Below are 16,846 nucleotides of genomic sequence, written 5' to 3' on the forward strand. Positions count from 1 at the left end.
TTTTTTTTTTTTTTTTTTTTTTTTTTTTTTTTTTTAGACTTTTGCAAGACACTCAGTCTGTATCTACAGTAGTAAATCAGTGTCTGGGAACGTTCCACAGCACAAGGACATTGTCATCTATCCTAACAAAGCATTACAACATTTTCTTGCCTGCTTTTGGCCTGTGCTGACTATCAGTGTCCCAGGCAATTCTTGGGAGAAGCTTTGGAAGTCAGCATGCTCCAGGAGCTGTTCCCAGCAGGCAGCCTGCCTGCAGCCAACCTGCTTTGGAGACTAACAGCTTCTGATCATCGGCACAGGCTGCTCGGTGCCAGCTGGCCTGAGCACCTAGGAATATTCCCGGGCACATTTAATTTGAAAGTACAGACATATCTCTCCTTTCTGAAGATAGATGCCTATAGGAATCTAGTCACTTCTGATGTCAGTGCCCAGGAAGAGTGAAGTAAAACAGTGCAACATCCAACTAGTTTCAATAAACGCTATTCTTTGTCATTGGGGACTTTCAGGATCTAGAGTTACAAAGCTTATGGTGTAACCATAAAAAGTATGTCCTAGTGAGGACTTATTTATCACAGATATCACTGCACTTTTTAACATATAAGGACGTCTCTTCAGCTTTTTTTTTTTTTTTTCCAAAATAGAAGTACAATTATAGCTTTAAAAAGCCAAGAAGATAAACAATGTTCCATCATGAGCCAAAGTATGAGCTGTATCTTCAACCTAGTCTTAAAGCAATCTCCTGTACCAGGTGTGTCCTTAAAATGAATGATTTCTCCCTTCTACAGCTACTTTACACCACACAGAATTCCTTTCACACTCTGCAAAATGCTGCTGTAGTCTTAATTAGGAAGTGAAGTAACCTCAGGACGCTGTGAAGTTTTCTTTTTGACAGTTTAACTTGTATCAGTGGTATATACAGATCATAAAATCATCATATTTTGATTCAACTCTCCTTTCTAAGTGAAATAACAGCTTTAATTACTTCCATGGGAACTCAGGTTATTTAATATAATTTGCTATCAAATGTTTTTTCCTTAGGAAAACTTTGCTTCAAAGTCTTTAAACATTTCCCCCCAGAAATTAGCAGGTTTGGGGGTTCACTGACTCCTTATTCTAACAACAGAACTGATCTGAGATATGCCAAATACTTGGCAGGTCCTAATGACAATACTGGGAGTATGGATCATATCTGAAGACTAGCCCAAACATCTAGTTCCTGTCTTCAAGAATGAGAAATACCTTGAGAATTCTGGTTATAATGTCTTTTTTTTGAAAATAATACAAATTGAGTATGCACAGAATCAGTCTGGGCAACAGAACTGGGAACTAATTTTAATTTCCTTTCAGTATTTAATTAGGTTTCTTGAGCCTGCCTCTCAGTGTCTCTGTTTCTGCTCCAGAAGACAAAAGAAATGAGATAAAATGGACACTTGTTTCATATTGTTGTCTTCCCTTGCAAAGGTTTTATGTCACCTTCATCATTAAAATATCCCAGCAGTGTCTGTTAACTAATGAACACCACCTATCTTGCATGGCTCACCTGCTCTCTCATTTTCATTCTTTGTGTATGGGACAGGCTGCTTTGTTTCACTGACTTTAGTAATTTCCTTTCCGAAAAAAACAATAGCAAAGAGCAACATAGATGCACTTCTGCACAGAGAAGGCAAAGTTGGAAAAGTGCTTTTTACTCTCAGGATAAAAGGCAAAGGCACTAACTGAATCTTAGGTCCTGTGGGAGCTTGTTCCAGTTGTGGACATGCTCCTAAGCCAACTCAGTCACCTTACATCTTGTTATAAACAGAGCATTGCTGAAAATCCAGCAAGCACAAGGAATGAATGGAGTCATAGGCTATAGCCTGCCCCTGGGGTTTAATCTAGCACGTAAAATACAAAGGAACTTCAGTACTGACAGTGCCGAAGAAAAGAGCTAAGAGCTGGTTTGCTATTCTGTGCTGGGATGTCCCATCTAGGGCTTCCACGCCACCAGCACACCTCATTGCCAGCACATGTAGGAAGCCAGGAGGTAAAAAAAAATAAATTGGAGGCCACACAGGAAGTCAGTGCTTCACCTGAGATAGAAGACAGATCTTTCCTTCAACGTGTGCTGAACCTTACAACTGAACTGCTGTGTCAGAAAATGCTGGGAATCCAGCCTAGGAAATGGAGGGAGGATGGCCTAGTGTGCTTGCACCAACTTTGGTTTCTGAGCAGACATGCTGCAGCATTTTCTGCAAGCTGAAGTTTTCCAGAAGATAATTACAACTGTTACTACTTCATACTTTCCTTTCTTTTACCTCTTAGTAGAAGGTAAATCACGGTAATAATAAATCCTTCTATATAAATGTAAAGCAGAGCTAAAAATGAAATTGATGTCACAATTTTAATTTACCACTTTCATTGTTGTTAATTTATACCCGAGCAGTGTGCCATAAGTTTCCCCTGAAAAATAGTCTAATTCCTTTCAAGCATCCCCCATGAAAACCAGATACAGACACTCTGAATTTCATGCTGTATTCTTTGTATGTCTTAAAAGGCTTCTTATTTTTTATAAGTTGAAGAAAAGAATGTACCCCTATAGTGAGACAAAGCAAAGCACGTTTAAACCTTTATCTGAAGCTTCTGATTGCTGTGATAAGGAATGAAGAATAATTTAAGATACTCTCAGCTATAATAGATCACAGTAAAATTTCCAGTAGCCTTTTTTAAAGTCTTACTGTTCTTATGTATATAAAAGCCATCAGGGACACAAACAAAGTTGAACTTCTCGTCTGAGCTCACTTCACAACCAGCAGTTTGGTTGTAGTGCAGATCACTAAGCTACATGTTATCTTTCAAAAATGCCTCCAGAACTTAAGCCCAGACAAACATCGCAACATAAAATTTTCATTGCCAGCCTGCCCCTTCTACAGAACGTTAGATGCAGTGGTCAGGTCTGGGCCATGAGGGTTACCAGGCTTCCCCACAGCAGGGTTCATGGTTCCTGGCGGCTCGCACAGAGCTTCCCCGGGGCCTGGACTCACAGGGCAAGACGGGCAGAGGGTGGCGGGAGGGCCATGGAGGGTGAGCTAGGAACAGCCAGTGTGGAGCTATTGTAGGAGAGAAAGTGCTGAAATATTCTGAACTTCTTTGCAGCTGTTTCTGAGAGGACTCTCCATGGGAAAAGTTCAGATGTCCAGTACTCCAGCTGATTTTCGAGGGGAAAAAAACCCCATAAATTGGAATGAAAACTTTGAGTTGCAGAAACTTCTGTCTGGGAGAATGTAGGTAAACTATGCTACTCAAATCAGCAGACTTTCCTACTGTCCATCTTCATCTCCAAGGTGACCATTTGGTGTATTATTCACTTCTAAACAGGAAAAAGATGGCAGCACTATTGACAGCAATCATGTTGTTTTCTCTGCTGTGTTTCCAAGGAAAGGGGCCACATTTTGGGTTGAAACTGATTTCAGATTAAACAAAATATCTGTAATTTGGTCACTACTATTATTGTACTATAACTTTCACTGTAATGTTACTTAACTACTTAACATTTCAATCTGTATGAGTAAAACCTTTCACCTCTGAACTAGAAATATTTCTCTGAAACCAAGTAAAACATTTTTGAAAGATAAACATCAGAAATTAGTTTTGTACTGACTGAGCTAAAACTAAATAGTCTTCAGCAACATACTGAAATTATTTGTGTTTAAGCAAATGTTTACAAGTATCGTTAAAATCAAAATTCTTAATTTTAATTCTAAAAAGAATTCTATCTCTTCATGATTGTAAAAGCCAAGTAGAAACTAAATGCAATAAAACCATCCCAGCCTAATTTTGTAATTCAGTTGTTCAATGATTTCTATTTCTTTGCATTATTTTTACTTTATTATACTTTTATAATACCCTCAAATATATCTATAAAACTTTACAGCCCTTTTCCAACAGCATATGGTGTGTGTTGTGAAGACAAGCATGTTTATGAGCTGCAAGACAGGAAGAAAATTAAAGTACCCTTATGGGACTGAGGCAGGGAGACTTCACTGGTTATGACCTGAGATTTTCATGAATCCACCACTACCTATCTAATTCTTGAGTGTCTAACTTATCATTGCAATTGCATTATAGAATTTTCTTGTGTTGGGCTGAATGATTGAAACTGAAAGCAAGTTATGTTGTGACACAGTCCCTTTCACACTAGCAACTTATTATATCATGGCTAAATGACAAAGCTAGCCTTGAGTGAAGTAAAAACGAATTTTAACTGAACTAACAATTATTCCAATAGAGATGTGTAGGCAAACATTCAATGTACCCAGGTACTATTCAAGAACCATTTGTCATATCCTGAAGCAATTCCACTCTATAAATGAACCTCAGTCAGTTGGGATAGGCTCTAACAGCAGAGCCTTACTTGTCTTTGAGCTAGATGGGCTTAAATGTGACATCACAGTTCCCAGTTCTGGGTTTCTAAAACGAGCTTTCAGGAAAAACCCTTATGGTTGACACTATTTTTGGGGAGAGTGACCACATGAGGTGGTCCCATCAGTTGTGGAATCCAAAATTTTGGAGTCCTCTAGTCTTCTCTGCATCCCTGACTGCAGCAAGAGGGAACCTGTCTAAAGTTTCAGGACATCTCTGCAGAACAGGTGAGAAACACAAACATTACAAAACACTTCTTGCACATGCATGCACATATGCATGGCTGCACATATATTTTTTATTTCAAAAAGCTCAAAACATTAGATGACATTTTGGACAAATGCCTCAACCCCTTCAGTCTGACAGCACCCCTAGAAGCAGTAAGCCTGGGTCAGTATTTCACTTAAACTCTTTGCTCCCTGTGGAGAAGTAATGGTCTCCCTCATTGAGAGAGGATAGACTTTTGGAAACAGCTTCCTGCATCCTTTTTTGACTGTGTATTTCTGCCTGTCAAGCTTTCAGTGTCTGAACCACACTAAACTTCTAGGCAGGAAAGTATTAATTCATCCCAATGCAAGTTTCCAGTGCCATGCTCCAAGATCCAGAACTGCACAGATACCTCAGACACCTGTAAGGTCTTAAACCACATCTAGAGGCAAATAAATCCCACTCTGAGTGTGTAATGTTTATCTATTCCAATGTCCTGATAACTGATTTCAATGCTTACAGTTAGGGACTTCATTCCTTGTGCTGGAGATTTCTAAGGTCAATTCAGACAGTCAGATACCATAAATTGAGACCTCTTAGTGAACAAGCTGGGGACGGTATTTGTACAGTTAAGTGGGATACTTATAATAGACTGTGTTAAGACTTCACTGCAAAATAAATGCTCAATTCTCGGTGTGTGCTGAATTATGAATCAGTGCTCACACAGTCAAAACAGTGTCCATGACTTCACACAGGCATCACCTCCCAAACTGTCATTTAACAACTAGACAACTAAAGACACAAACTGAATGGGAAGGAAATGCTTTTTAAAAATGCAGGCAGAGAGGCAGACTTTCAAGCTTTTCAGACTGCACATTCATCACCCAAATGTTGTTATAAATACCTTTGCAAACAATTCACACTATGTAGACAAAAATACCTCAGTGATAAACAACATAAACCCAAACTAAGTCCTATGGAAAAATGTAAACACTAAGTTTCTCCTCTATCTTCTTTATCCTGGTAATTAAATCCAAAATCCAGTAGCAGGCATAGAAACCCATCCACAGACCAGGCAATGAAGGTCAAAAACCAAGCTATGACAAAATTGCTAATGAAATGGCTGCAGTCTATCTAATGAATGATCATGACTTGGTTGTGAAGACAGAGGGGAGTTCTGGAGCATGAGGCGTTTAATGGCCCTTCACTGTACCACCCACAATGGCAGCTCCGAGAGGCCATGCTCCCTTCTTCTGGGTGCTCTTATACAAATGGTGACTATGAAAGGCACACTCATGCTACAGTTGCCAAAGGATTTCTTGTTTTCCTGCTTTAACAGGTAAGTTTAGAGGTTTCAGAATATCATTTATGCCAATGTAAATGGCATGTGAGTTGTTTACAGCTTAGTGATACATTTTTAGTAAAGGAGAAAATGTAGATATATTTGTGCTTATAGAGCTTTGTGGGTTTACAATGGTTTAAAATCTACAAATGGAAATTTTTGAAATGGATGTTTCAAAGTGTCAGGAGTGCTCAGCATTTGAAAGAAGGCTTAGTAAAGAGCAGTGAAAAACTGCTGGAGAGTCTGGATGAGACTTTTGGTCTGGAAGATGCCTTTTGACATATATTTAATATTTAAAAAGAGAGCACAACTATTCATAAAATAGTAAATAATGATTAGCATATAGGATATAATGCTCTATGCTGTAATGATGGGTAGTATGAATAAATAAAATTATAATCAATAGGTTCTAGAATTGAATTACTTTTAAACTCAACTGCAAGGTCTTGTCTTAAACAATCTAAAAAACCTGTACTATTTGAGTGATACACTTCTGGGTTTCTCATGAATCCAGACATACTGTATAAAACAATAAGATATTTTATAGCTTTTATGTATAAATAAAACAGAAATTTGGAAGAAATACAACATGGTAATAGCAAAAAAAAAAAGCATTAATTATTCCAAGCAGTCAAACAAGAAAGAGACAAAATGATTAATGAAAGAACAGATATATATGACATCTCCTGACCAACATACAGGTTATACAGTGACTTCCTTACACTGGATAGTTCCAAATGTGGCAGTCAAAACACAGCTGTGGCATGAAAAATAAAAGGGAGCTATTTCATTAAAACTTGTCTGCTGAGTTGAATGAAGGGCAAACAAGGTCTTACCTAGGTCAGGATTAGACCCACCTTCTTAATAACAGCTAGGGTAGGTGTTCTTAAACATCAGCCATCAGAGTACCCAAGTGCATCAGCCTGAATGAGATCCCAAGAAATCAATAAAATTCTTGCCAGGCCCCTTCAAACTATTACAGAGCCCCAATGTGCTGTGGAGCAGCAGATTACAGGCTGGCTGTATTTGTTCCCTGGAACATCCCAAACACAGTTTCTGGGCCTTAATGAATTCTGTACAGCATGAATAGGTCAGCGAAGTGCAGAAATATCTTTTCCAAACTCCTGCATGTAGAGATGGTGTGCCCCACTGCTCAGTTACTGGCACAGTTGCCTTGTGCCAGTGTATGACTAATGGGCAATGAAACAGAAAGACATTTTTAATCCATTTGTTCATAAGAACTCAAAAAATACTGCTCTGACTGCTGAGGCATCCATGTGGTTGGATCAAAACCTCACAAGGTTACAGAAAAACCTTCAAAAGTCTTTTATGGCAATAACAATAAAATAGGTGGGAAAGGACATAACCATGTTCCTTAAGTATGATCTTAATCTTTAAGCAAAAAGACATTTCAATTTCATATTATTAGATACTGTTAGCTCCAGTGGCTTATACTGAGTCACTGTCTGAACACTTTGTTAGGATGCAGCAGCTTCCAAGGATAGTCCCTAGTGTGCAGCTGAAATGGTGGAAAGGGCCATAGGCTAGCTTGTGCAAATCAGACAGGAAAAGTCTACAAGTCCAGCACATACTCCTGTCAACCTGAAATTTCTCCTGGCAGTACTTCTGTTAGACCTCATGCATTCAAGTTTTGAAATTCCTCCCTACCTTTAATCTCAACAACCCAGCATGAAACCTCCATTATTTCTACAAAAAGACTTTCCTTCCAATCAGGATAAATTTTCTCTTGCTTTTCCTGAACACTTCCTTTTTTTTTTCCAATTCAACTCATCAGTCTTGGTTGAATTCTCACTCTACATCATAAAATTCCCCTCTCTCAATTGATTGCAAACTTCAAATATTTGTAGACCACCGAGTTCTCCATCTCTTATGTTTACACGCATCATTTAGGCAGGGCATATGGATATGTAAGTGTTTTAGCTTCTTTAGCCTCTCCCCATAAATCACTCCTTCTAGATTTCTTGTACATCTGTGCACATCACTACATGCTTAAGGGCCAGACTTGTTCCTAAGAGAATTAAGAGATGCTGTAGACAAAATTACTCTCAAAATTAGCAGAAGAAAAACACAATTATTAGAAAACAGGCTGAAAATGAATACTTAGTCCGTTGTCTATGACCAATACCACAGACTTTGTTTTGCAGTTTATTGCATGGAGCATGGTGGTCCACAGAGCACCTTCTATTCAAGTAAACAGCCTTCCAAATTTAAATGGACAATGATTCTTTCAGAAGCTAAAAGTCCAGGTCTTTACATGCACATCAGTAAGTACATCTGTGACTAGTACCATAAACAAAATGGGAACACATAAATAAAAGTGGGTTTTACTAATAACAGCTACCTGTAGGTACAGAGAGACATTTCTGATTGCATAGATGTTTCTAAACCATCTGGATGTCTGTAGGATATAGACTGCAAATCTGTAAGACTACATCTCATATAAAATCAAGCATTTTACTAGTGCTTAATGAATAAGAAGATGGTTAGAAGTACTGCTTAGAAATACACAATATTGTTAATAAATTACTTCCCTCACTAGGGGTAGATTCTAGAGGAAGAATTTCATATCATCAGGTTCTCAGACTAGTAATTATAGATCTTACACTTTGAAAGGCACAACCTTGCTTTCATGGATGCAATTTGCATCAAAATCTGCACTTACAAAATCAGTGAGAAGAGTTTTGCACACATAAATTAATTGCCAACACATTTTCTAGTGCTTGAACTGTAGACAATTAGCTATCAATCACTACTGACCAGGGCTTTAAACAGTGAAGCCACAAAGAATAAGGCTCTGCAACTAATACCAATCCCATGAATACTGTCCTAAACATCCCAAACTCTGTGAGTTTCACCTGACAAAGAAAAATCTCTTTGGCAGTAAAAGCTGGTACAGAACTGAAGGTTGGAGAAAGAGGGGGGAGAAGGAGAGGGAGAGAGAGAGACTGATTTGCTCTCAATGAATATGAAAAAGCTGATCTCTGCCATTGAGGAAAATTCTTGCACCAGCAAGTGCTGACTGATTGCGATGAGGAATGCTTTATCACCAAGATCCAGACACCCTTTCATATAGTGATTATTATTCCTGTCATGACCCTCTGGTCATCAAGCCACAGTGTCTTTTGTCATGAAACAACTATCCAATAAGGAATAATCTAGGAATAAGCCTGTAGCATAATATCTTCTACTTGCTTATACACACAGCAGGAGGAGGAAAATCTTCTTCCTATGAGTTATTACCTGCTCTAATCCACTTTGGAAAATAGCAGTATTTCCTTAATTTTGTGAAGCATGCAATCATATTTTTCACAAACCACAGCTACCTGAATAGCTCAGCCCAGATCTGAAAGCTAATCTAAAAGCTCTCTCAGGTAGCAACAAATAATCCAACATCACCACCAAATGTGATGGCAGCCCAGAAATTGTCAAATATTCCCATTAAAACATGATAAGGATGTGCAAAGCCTGAATTGCATGCCAGCTTGCCTCTATGTTTAATTTCATATTGTCTTCCATAGGGTTGAGGTCTGGCCTAATTCCTGTGCTATTCTTGGAGCAACCATTCTGACAAACAGAGGCAATGCATGTACAAAGCCCCAACAAACAGCACATACCACCTTGAAACATTAGCTCTGTTTTAGTTCTTATACAATAAAACAACACTAAGTTCTTCATGACAGAGACATTTTATATTACCACTATTGTCCGTATTAATATTATCCAACTACAAAATTCTGTAGAACTCATTTAACCTTCCACGCATTATTTCTATGGCTTTTCTAGTTCAGCTGCTTGAGAAAGGGGCTACTATTCTGCAGTCGCAGACAGCGCACACTGCACTGAAAGCATCAGGGGAGAAGGGCTGGGAACCCCTGCTCTGGGAGCAGATGTGAGAAGCCATGTCTGGCCATGGAGGCCAGTTCTTTTTATGTCTTTTCTGTCCTTATTGCTTATGTAGATCACCTAACACAAGGGCTGTTTTGAATGGCTTTATCCAACTAGCAAGCTAACCCTAAGGAACAAATACAACAATACATATACAACTGTACAGAATAAAAAATTAATGGTGTTAGAGAAGGATGATGCACAGAGACATTATGTGTGACACTGGGGAGGAAGTGGGGGTAAGTGCGCATGGTTAATATGAAAAGATGTCAAAAAAAATGAAGCATAATAATAGTGCAATTTATCCTTGCTAAACGTACTGCACTGTGCTATAATTAAATATGAAAACCTAAATTTATCTCTATGTTCGGCTGTCATTAACTTAACAGGGAGTGCACATGTTCTAATCTAAAGGCTGATTTTTTTCTCCATGTGCAGCATATTAAAATGTATATTAGCCTCAAGGTGCATAAACACAAAATAATAGACCAAAGGTTTTGGCCTGTGGAGAAAAAAATCCATGCTCAAAGGCCGTCAAGTAGCTGGTGATGCAGGGGAGACACTCACTTAGCCTCATTAAGCCAAAGCTCTCTTTTGCTTGTCTTTTGTTCTGCATGACAGCAGCCTCTTTGTTGTATAATAATTCATTCCAAGTTCGTTCCAAGCTACCGAAACTGGTGAACTGTGGCCATTTTAATGAGCAGTATTGGTGGTATGCATAATCTGGAAGCCACGTGGACCATGCAATCACAGAGCACTGCAGCCAGCAAAATGAGATACTGTCGAAATCACAAATTTGTCAAGTTGTTTTTGGACAGGGTATTATAATAAGCACTAAAATATGCATCTTATTACTCTGCATCTGCCAGTCAAAGATCACTGTAATGAATGCATGCTGCAGGGTATGACCAGGCCGTTTCCCCAAGTAAAACAAACTGCAGAGTACAAAAAAAGAATTATGTATTTTTGGCAGTGCCTGGATATTTTTTTAAAATCCTTTTGCATCAGGAGTTGGATTTTCCTGGCTTGATGTCCGTTGCCAGCAGTGAATGCACTAAAACCGCCACAGCCAAGGAGTTAACATGAATACATTGTTTCTTAATAGCCACATTTACTGGCTGTGAATATGAAACTTTAAACTCAGTGCTCGAAGCAAATTTAGCATACAGCACATATAAAACCCACAAAGATTAAACTACTTTAAATCCACTTTAATAATCCTAGTCCCTTTTGTTTTATCCATTTCTACTGCAAATGGCTTCACCGTTAGGGAAGATACATTTTTATGTAACAACGTGCAGTCTCCATGAGAAACAGCACTGTAGATAATCACAACATAAACTTCCATAATAGACCAGTTAGGGGAAAAGAAAAAAAATTAGAGAGGTCCTTTTTTTCTACAAATTGGTCAGGCCAGGGATTGCTAATAATTGCTTTCAGCTTGCAGACGCTGGGAGGTTCATCAACAGCAGCAAACCTGGTAAGCGCGACTTGCTCAGTGAGGTTGCAGAGGTCTCCTCTGCTGGCACTCCCCGAAATGCTACTGGTGGTGCTCCACAGAGGGACCATCAGGCTCCCATCTGGAGCCACACCTGTGGAGACCTTTCACCACATCAGGGGAGGAGATGAAAGACTGAGAGAGGGAAAGGACTTCCTCATCCACCTGCAGATGCTGGTGCAATAGATTTTGGCAGAGCCTTATTTTCGGTCAACCCAACAAGCACGTGCAGCAACAGTCCCCATAATATCTTAAGCCAAGAGATTTCTTGATCAGTACTGGCTTACCCTCACGAGGCTTTGCCTGGCTGAGAGATGCAAGCCTTAGCTAATACGAAAAAGGATCAAACAGCCTAAACTTTAATTTTTTCTCCCTTCTGACTCTTCAGAACTGGTGATGGCAATATGGAAAAAAGGGTTTCTTCATCGATGTTAAATTTTTTATTGCAATCTCTATACCACCATATGATGAGATGGTCTGTATTTCTTGACATGGCCACAAATACCACTTGTTTTGTCTTCTTTATACAGTGTTGGGAAAAAAAGGGACAGTTCTTTAACATAATGGGCAAACTTGCCTCCATGAACAACAGGAGAAGTTCCAAAAATGACAGGTGAACACCTCTGCTCAGTGAAGTCAGTCAGAGGTCTTGAAGAATCTGAAGGCAGCCAAAACTTGGTGCATGCATTGCAATACTGTTCTTGCATGACTGGTTTCACTTATTATTTATTTATTTAATAGAAGAGCTAATTTGATATTTTGTATGAAATCTTGATAGCATAGCAAGATCTTTTCTCTGCCATTCAAAAGGCTATTTATATTTGACTGCAGTCAAGTTAGAATTTAGCAGGTTTGTACTGTTCATAAGACTCAACTTTTAGTGCCCATAGATTCAGAGAACAAAATCAGCAGCTTGCTAAATTTAAGGTGATGAGAATTTTCACTGAAGTTCATACACTTTGCATGTTCAGGATCATTGTCCCTCATCTGTCTGCTGGAGAAAACCACCTTCTATAATTGTGTTTTTATCAGATGAGGCTTTAACGTTTTTAATACAGCACAGTCTTGAGGAGGATCCACTATGAAAACAAGTTTGTTTTGGGCTTTGGATATTTCTTCAATCAAGATACTTAAATTTCTCTTTAGTTTTTTAAACTTTAGACATGATCAAACAAACATCAGTTTTTGCAAAACAAGGTATGAAGCATCCATATATATTTATCTCTTCCTATAAACCCACACCTACCAACTGAACACACTGACATTTTTAATGTTTAGCTACCTGGCATGTATAGAGGCCACTGCATTAGGTATGATTTTTATAGCTGACATTAGGTGGAAGTTAATACAGAAAAACACTATACCACTTCTATGATCACCCGCTGACAAGAGTGCATTTCTGGGACATTATCACTTCATCTTTTTGCAGTAAGATCAGTGAGCAACTAATAAATGAGCTCTGTAATAAACAGAGAAGGTGAGACAGTGACTACACACAGGAGATAAAATTGCACCTCTGGGGAATACTGTACCTTATCCAGATACCTGGTGAGAAGAGACTTAATCTTTATCAGTCCTGGTCATGTATCTTCCTAAGAAACTCAGGAACACTATTTAAAAACCCAGTTCTGTTAATTTTGGATAATAGGGATGCTACCTGTGCTCTCCCTCCTTCTTATGCAGCTACCCTAACAACTTTGGGTTGTAAGAGCATGATCTAGATCTTAACTGTCTGCCTGATTGCATCATGCACTCAATCTCAGTTATAAATTCATGCTGAGGTAAGTGCTTTTACAAGTTCTTCCTCGAGGGAGTCAGTGAGAAGCAGTCTGGTGTCATCATTACCTTGCCATTCTCTCATCTCCGTGTCGAGATTTGCAAACTGAGATTATAGCTGAAACAAGATGACAAGTTTTATTCCATGCATTTAATGGAAAGGTGATTTAGAGGTGATATTAATGATATGTGTCAAGGCTTCAAATGTCAGGCCCACCCACAGGAAAAAAAATAACTAAATAAGACACCAGAAAAGCAATGACAAAGGAAGCCCAGAAGACTGGCTTTGTCCACTTCTGTGAGTCTGATGCAGCATCTGTGCTAGAACTGTGTTTGGAGCAGTTATGGATAAGGCTACAACCACAGGAAAGAATGAATAAAATATGGAAAACTGTGGAACTATGGAAAACAGTACCACCCGGTGACTGGAAGCCAAGACTGAGGTTAACATTTCTAAGCTATTTCAGGCAGCGTGGTACCACAGGTCACATCCTGGACCATGGCAACTATTGACTCCAGCAGCAACTGCTACGTTAGCAAAAGGGAAGAGCTAGTCCTATTGAAAAGACTATGTACTAGCTGGCTCAAAGATGATAAATTTAGGGTCTACATATCAAAAAATACATTCTACAACAGTGAAAAACATAAAAACAGCGCTCAAGTTTCCAAAATATTTTTCAATGCTATGATGCTTCTCATATGTTGAAGGCTATAAATTATCAGATGAAAGTATTAGTTTTACTAATGCAGAAGCATGAACAGGTACTAATCAACATGATTCCACTTTTCAGCCAAAAGTTGATATGTTTGCTATTAAACTGCTGATTATATTACACTATTTAGCACAGCATTTTAGTATTGTTGAGGAAGAAAATGATTGTGATAAATGTAACAACTGACAGTGATAACTGTTCAGTTTGTCATTTATCTGGTGACTGCATAGCAAGACAGCTCCACTTTGATGTCTGGTGTACCATTTAGAAGAAAGTGTCTTTTAGTTTACTCTGGTCATCAAATACTGTACCATTTCATCGCAGAACTCTACTGGAACACTCTGCACTCAGCATCTGTTTGATGCTGAAACCAGATCAGAAAATGAATCATCAAAAGAACAGTGCACTGCTATATAAAAATATGGACATTAACATTCAATATTGCACTGTGAATCAAAATAGATACTATTATGAACATAGTTAGCTGGGAATAGGACTGGTCCTAAGTCTGTAATACATTCAAAACTGAGAGAGGCTTAATGAATTTGTATACAGTCAGAAGGCAGGTGGTTCACGATGCTGTCAAAAATAATTCTTGTACCTCAGTTCATTCTCATTACATCGTCAATTGCCTGAACTTCTTATCCTCATGATTCTATATGAAAATTAACAGGAATTTTGTAACAAAATGGAGGCTGATTCCTTTATATTTTTAAATTTTCTGCACCAAAAAACCAACATATCAAAATTAGCATATTCACTTTCTTTTTTTTTTTTTTTTTTTTTTTTAATGCAAAAGTTCATCAGTATTCACTGTTTAGATTCTATGGAGCGTTACTGAAGATACTGCATTTCATCTCAATAGTAATACCAAGACAAACTTGGACAGCTCCTTGTAAGTTTTTAAAATCTGACTGCAGGATTTTGGTTGTCACATTTTACTCCACATATAACATATACATTCCTACACATTACTTTTATTGATGAGAACATATAAAACATCAACCGGCTATCTTGTCTTTTCCAAATAGAGAGTAAGGACATGCTTTTTACTGAATTTATTTTAGAAAGAGAATCAGAAGTGTGCGTTATGACTTTCTACCAATCAAACTAGATATTTGTGTTTGAATCTAGATGAAACTACAGTACTTAACTAAATTTACTAGGCACAAGTACATGAAATCCAATATTGATAATAATTTATGAAAGTAAGAATACTGATTCCTATAATACTGCAAACTTAGTTTATGATAACATAATTAGTTACACTAATAATACTGCTTAGGCACATTCTTGCTAATTATGATATTATAAATATTAATGATATCAAACCTTTGTATTTGATTGCCCCTAGTAGGATCATTTATCATGGTATTTCCTTTTACTCATGTTGTATTATATTTTTCTTCTTTTTACCTTGAATGTTCATTCCTGGACAAACAGTCATCCTGAATTTATGCCTAAACATATCACTACCTTATCAACCTACTACACAATCAGTTATATTCTGTATGACTTGTTCCTTTTAAAAGTCTAACAGAGATAGCCAGACAAGATTACATAGGGCTTTGTTTTTCATTCTTTTTCATGTGACCTGTTTCAAGTTAAGATTCCTTTGAATTATTAAATGCTTCCTTAAAGCATCTTTTCATGTTACCTTTTTACAGTTAATTATTGATGTAGTGACAAGCAGAAAAGTCTAAGAATTATAATTTTTTTTCTCGTTCAAAAGGACATGAGAAACATCTTTGACAATAGTTGTCTGTTTAGTAAAATACAAAGGTGATACAAAGATAGTATGCTGAATGCAGCTTTAAAGAAGAATTGGAACAAATCTCTGTTATATGAGCTGGAAATGCTGTGTATGTTTCTACAGGTGTTAAAGGAAGGAATTTTAGATATAACCCTGTGAGCTTGGTTTAACTGCTTAACATAAGTAGATGAAAATGAAACTGCTTATATCTTGTTTTATTTTTAAGCAGCGTATTATCCAGAGCTTTAGGAATAGGATTGTCTTTTCTCCTGGAAGGTAATGTTATAATTTTCAGAGCTCCACAGAGAACAACAACAATATAGGAGTCTCTAATCTCCTGCTAAATCCAACTCCAGTCATCAGCAACGATAAGCAGAGATTTGGAGGTTTCTAACACTCCAAATCCTATTCTTTTGTAATTCTTTACTTTTTACAACATTTTCAACAGTGTTATATCAGATTTTTGGAAGGATAATCAATAGGCATGATGTATAACTGAAATCAGTCTTCAAAGTGATCCCCTCTAGTAACCAGAAACAAAAGCTCAGCCTCCCTGCTGTGCAGGTATTTTGCTTAGAGCAGTAAGCAGTGGGGCATCAGTGGGAAGCCAGTTACACCTCCCTGATTCTCAGCATGGATCAGCCAGTGTCCTGGTGGAGGAGTGAGCAGTACTGGGGCGGCTGCATCCCATGCATCTGGCAAAAATCTCCAAAGATGCTTTTGTAGCAGGGAACTACTAGAGCAGAGAGGAAAGACAGTCCAGAGGTTAGGATTTCAGAGAGACCATAATTCACATTCCTATTCCATCATAGACTTTCTAGGCTTAAATGATCTTCCAGAATATATTAAATTATTCAGTGTCACTGTTCCTCATCTGGAACTTCCCTGCCTTGTAGGGGGTTTAGGAGTCAGCACACATGAAAGACCATGGGATGCTCAGGTACAGTGATCAAAGAGCCACTCCTACCTGATCTAGTGTTCCAACTAACAGCTGCTTTGTGACAAGCTGTCTCAGCTGGTCAGGTCCAGTGCTAGGGGGCTTTCATGTCTCCTGAATGTTGCACTGTGGCTGGAACACCCAGGAACTTCTGGCACAATATTAGATCAATCTGAATCAAGTTGAGTTTCATTAAAACAAGCAGTTCTAGAACTGTGTAATTTTACATCCTACACCTTTGTAAAAGACATGATGTTATGAATAAAGTAGAGAGATCATATTTATAGTAAAAATGTTATCCTGTATCAAGTCATTT

At 38.1% G+C, this 16,846-nt stretch overlaps 1 protein-coding gene and 1 long non-coding RNA gene across 2 annotated transcripts in view; both read right to left on the reverse strand.

Annotated features, from left to right (window-relative positions):
* The window catches only part of LOC113483157, a 23,392-nt gene extending 14,209 nt beyond the window's left edge, over positions 1-9,183 (reverse strand). Inside the window, exons 1-2 of the long non-coding RNA XR_003398968.1 lie at positions 9,171-9,183; positions 4,159-4,165 (exon numbers count right to left, since the gene is read on the reverse strand). This is a non-coding gene — a long non-coding RNA (uncharacterized LOC113483157). The remainder of the gene's footprint in view (positions 1-4,158; positions 4,166-9,170) is intronic.
* The window catches only part of DPYD (dihydropyrimidine dehydrogenase), a 349,307-nt gene that overhangs the window by 34,973 nt on the left and 297,488 nt on the right, over positions 1-16,846 (reverse strand). The gene's annotated exons all lie outside the window — the stretch shown is intronic.

This window comes from Athene cunicularia (assembly GCF_003259725.1).
Source record: "Athene cunicularia isolate RWA chromosome 8 unlocalized genomic scaffold, athCun1 chr8_part1, whole genome shotgun sequence".
In the NCBI taxonomy this organism is placed as follows: Eukaryota; Metazoa; Chordata; class Aves; order Strigiformes; family Strigidae; genus Athene; species Athene cunicularia.